This window comes from Lissotriton helveticus, chromosome 6 (genome assembly GCF_964261635.1).
Source record: "Lissotriton helveticus chromosome 6, aLisHel1.1, whole genome shotgun sequence".
Taxonomy (NCBI): domain Eukaryota; kingdom Metazoa; phylum Chordata; class Amphibia; order Caudata; family Salamandridae; genus Lissotriton; species Lissotriton helveticus.
In genome coordinates this window covers 1,325,036,200-1,325,040,989 of record NC_136067.1, presented here as the reverse complement: position 1 = coordinate 1,325,040,989, position 4,790 = coordinate 1,325,036,200, and positions in this window count along the sequence as shown.

Sequence of the window (4,790 nt, the reverse complement as noted above, 5' to 3'; positions counted from 1 at the left end):
GCATACAAGGGGTTAAGATTGCCATGGATCCTCTGATCTGTGATCTTCAGAAAAACGGGCTTCACATTTGGATCAGATGGTCTTATTGAGCAAATCACCGCTCTCGCCTTTGCCGATGACATCGCAGTACTCAGCAGTACCTGGGAAGGAATGAGTACAAATCTGACAATCATTGAAAAGTTCAGGAAAACTACAGGATTAAAACTTAATGTAAAAAAGTCACATGGATTTTATATCAGTCACCATAAAGATAAAATCCTGATTCACAACTGTAAACCATGGCAGTTTGAATAATAAAATATTGAAAACATTCATCCAGGAGAAAGTGAGAGATACCTCGGATTGAACTTTGATCCACACACTGGTCATACAAGCAACAACAACATTAATGAGGTTCTTGTCATTTGGGCTCAAAAACTTGATAATCTACCACTTAAGCCCACGCGGAAAATAGAAATTTTGTGTCAGTACTTGGTACCTAAACTATCATTCAAATTGGAAATGAAAAGGAAAAGAAGCAAAAACTTTAAATGTTCTGGATCACACATTAAAACATTATGTCAAGAACTTTCTACACCTCCCTGCGTACACATTTGATGGTCTCCTATATTCGAAAAGATCATTTGGGGGCCTCGGTATACCAAAACTATGTACGCAAATTGGTCTCAATAAAGTCAATAGTTTATTGTATCTCAGGGCAGCTCCAGACCTATACATAGCTCATTCGTTCATGTATGCAGGAGAAGATATGCATCAATAATTGATAACATCATCAAAAAACACAAACTCAACATTTTAGACAGTTGGTATCTGAGCTATGATTTGAATTTGTTAGCAACATATGATTGGAGAAAAGAAGAGTTTGAGAAATGGGCAAATCTCCTTGTCCACGGTGATGGTATAAAATACTTAGCAAGTAATCCAACCTCAAACTTCTGGATCAGCAAGCATAACAAAATGAAAGAAAACCAGTGCATAGCTGAGCTGATGTTAAGAGCAAATGTTTTATATACTAGAGAAATCATCACTAGGGGAAGAAATCGTGCATTTGCTACATGTAGGTATTGTACTGATGTTTGTGGAACAATTTCTCATATTTCAGGCACAAGTCCTAAAACTAAGGACTTAAGATAAAAAGACATGACAAAATTGTGGAATTGCTCATTGATAGAGCAAAAAGGTGTGGTTGGGTGGCATATAGGGAACCTCATGTTAAGAATAATCAAGGAGAACTACGAAAACCAGATGTAGTGTTTACCAAAAATGGTACAGCTGTAGTGATTGATGTTCCAATTTGTTATGAAAACTCTCAGAATTCCCTTGATTTAGCGTTTGAGAGTAAAGTGAAATACTATCAGGATCTGTCACAGCAAATCAAAGATCTCACAAAATGCAACACTGTAAAATTTCATGGCTTTATCGTTGGATGTCGTGGTATTTGGCCTCAATGTAATGATGTTGTTCTGGCCGATTTAGGTCTGTAAATGTCATTCCCATTCAAGAAAAATGTTTGCCTGACTACTTTAATGGACACTCTTAAAATGTGCCAAGTATTCATGGACAATTGAGTATCAAGCTTATACTGAGATGTACACTTTCTTGCAGCACACATGTCACCCTTATAAAGCATATTGTTTTAACATATAGGTTTATAGTTGACACAAGATTTAGTATAGATGTGAATTTTATAGATGGGATTTTTTTGTAGATGTGCTTTTTCTAGTTAGATGTGCAATTTGTAGATGTGTCTTTTTTTTATAAATGTGTGCTTATAACAATTTAGATATAGTTGTGTACATCATACTTAATGAAATGTCTTGAATGATGAATAGGTCTCAAATAATCGCATACACATAATTATCACACATTGATTATTGATGTCCTGCTAATCATATTTTAATTTCGCAGGAATGTTCGTAGACAATTTTAAAATTGTTGGAATAGTACTGCAGGGTGTACTATCACTGGCCTATACGTGATCCCAGTTCCAGTGAGGACAGCGTTCAATGTCGCTATCCTGAACCAGGGCCTGCAACCGCATGTGCCCAGCAATGCTCCTCCTAATGGGGAAGCCAACTGGTCTGATTCTAAACTGACCATCTCGTCGTGGAACGTGGCTAAAGTCAACTTTTGCCTCTAAATCAGCCATTGAATTCCTCCGCTTGGCTATTACGAACTTTTTCAATCAGCCACCAAGGCCAGCTTCCACGGAAGACCTTCTGGGGGCCTTTCTATCTTCGTCAAGCACAGGTGTAAAATAACGACCACCCCCATTCTTCGGAACTTGGAAACAGGGCAGACTGTACTAATTACCGGCCTTTCATCTTCAGGCAGGGCCTTCTCCATGCTCCTAATTAACTGCTACCATAATACAGAGAAAACTACAAAATCAATTGCAACAGATCTATTGATAAAACATCTGGAAGATCTTCTATTGGAATTTGCATCCGCGGAGGTACTGTTACTAGGGGACTTCAACATCAAAGACCTGGCAACCAATGCCCTCCAAGTCACTAAAACTGAAGAACAAGAAGCTATGACCACCTTTTTAATTAATCACAACCTTCGCTCTGCTCAGCAAATTACATTGGAACAGAACCCGGACGCTCAATTTCTTCCGACATTTAAGAACATCTTGACTATTGATTATATCTTCCTATCACCACTTCTGGGAAATAAACTATTCAGGATGGAAATCTCCTATCGTTCGGAGAGCGACCATAGTCCCTAAACGTTACCAATGCACCTGCAAATGCCAGTCGCTACCGAATCAATTGAAGTGGGGCACTAAATGCAGGTCGAACTGCACACCTTAGTCAGAAGAATCAAATGGGACTCATCGGGTTCTGCCAAGGTGGGCACTTGGCTTATGGAAGAAACTCCAATCCTCAGGCACAATGCTCCCACAGACTCACATCACTGGTAGGATAACGCTATCGTCAAATTACGAGACCTCCTAACAGGTCCCGTGGCTCAATATAGATCTCACGGGCTACGTCCGAAGCGGACACTTGATCCAGTGTTAGTCACCCAAAGAATAGCATTAAGAAGGGCTGTGCGCTTGCACAAATTGATTGGCACTGCGCACACTGCCAATAACATGGCCTTAATGTGCAAGGCCTTCAAAAAATCGTCATGGGAGGCCAAGAGACTAAAAGAACAGACTGAGTGGCTAAAAATATTCGCCTTGCTAAGGGGAAATAATCTGTCCAAGACTCGCATGAATAAGCTCCGTTCCTCGAACAACTACAGAGGAAACGCGGTTCATGTAGAAGAATGGGCCCTGCATGTGACTCAACTATATTGTTGTGATGCCCCGGACCCTGTGGTGATCGAAATAAGAGACCGTGTCAATTCCCTCCAGACAAAAATCAATGAGCTGACCACTGCAGCCGAGGTCTCCAAGTATCTGAGAGCCATGAAAAATGACGGAGCTCACGGGCCCAACCGCCTTCCAGCCGGGGTATTCAAATGTGCTCTGGAAGAGTGGGGGACATCATTTCTGTTTTGCTTTGGGGCTGGACCCTTGTTTGTGCTGTCACGATCCTGCGCGCAGCTCCTTTAGAAGCGCTATACCTCGCCGGACCCGCTTCGCGGGTCCCGCTTCGTTGTGCTTCTTGATGGCGGGAGTTGGCGAGTGACGGCTCGGGACCCCTAAGACTGCAGTGGGGTGTGTGGAACAATTCCAGGGCTGCAAGCAACTGGTACAGGGACTCCATTTCCCAGGAGCCCCTGTTAGCCAGACCCAAGACACCTGGGACGCTCTCCCTGACGGACACGCCCCCACAAATACCGATAAAGTTCTTGGAATCCAAACCTGTGTGGGACATCATCTCTGTTTTGCTTTGGGGCTGGACCCTTGTTTGTGCTGTCACGATCCTGTGCGCAGCTCCTTTAGAAGCGCTATACCTCGCCAGAACTGCTTCGCGGGTCCCGCTTCGTTGTGCTTCTTGATGGCGGGAGTTGGCGAGTGACGGCTCGGGACCCCTAAGACTGCAGTGGGGTGTGTGGAACAATTCCAGGGCTGTGAGCAACTGGTACAGGGACTCCATTTCCCAGGAGCCCCAGTTAGCCAGACCCAAGACACCTGGGACGCTCTTCCTGACGGACACGCCCCCACAAATACCGATAAAGTTCTTGGAATCCAAACCTGCGTGGGACATCATCTCTGTTTTGCTTTGGGGCTGGACCCTTGTTTGTGCTGTCACGATCCTGCGCGCAGCTCCTTTAGAAGCACTATACCTCGCCGGACCCGCTTCGCGGGTCCCGCTTCGTTGTGCTTCTTGACGGCGGGAGTTGGCGAGTGACGGCTCGGGACCCCTAAGACTGCAGTGGGGTGTGTGGAACAATTCCAGGGCTGCGAGCAACTGGTACAGAGACTCCATTTCCCAGGAGCCCCTGTTAGCCAGACCCAAGACACCTGGGACGCTCTCCCTGATGGACACGCCCCCACAAATACCGATAAAGTTCTTGGAATCCAAACCTGCGTGGGACATCATCTCTGTTTTGCTTTGGGGCTGGACCCTTGTTTGTGCTGTCATGATCCTGCGCGCAGCTCCTTTAGAAGCGCTATACCTCGCCGGACGCGCTTCGCGGGTCCCGCTTCGTTGTGCTTCTTGACGGCGGGAGTTGGCGAGTGACGGCTCGGGACCCCTAAGACTGCAGTGGGGTGTGTGGAACAATTCCAGGGCTACGAGCAACTGGTACAGGGACTCCATTTCCCAGGAGCCCCTGTTAGCCAGACCCAAGACACCTGGGACGCTCTCCCTGACGGACACGCCCCCACAAAT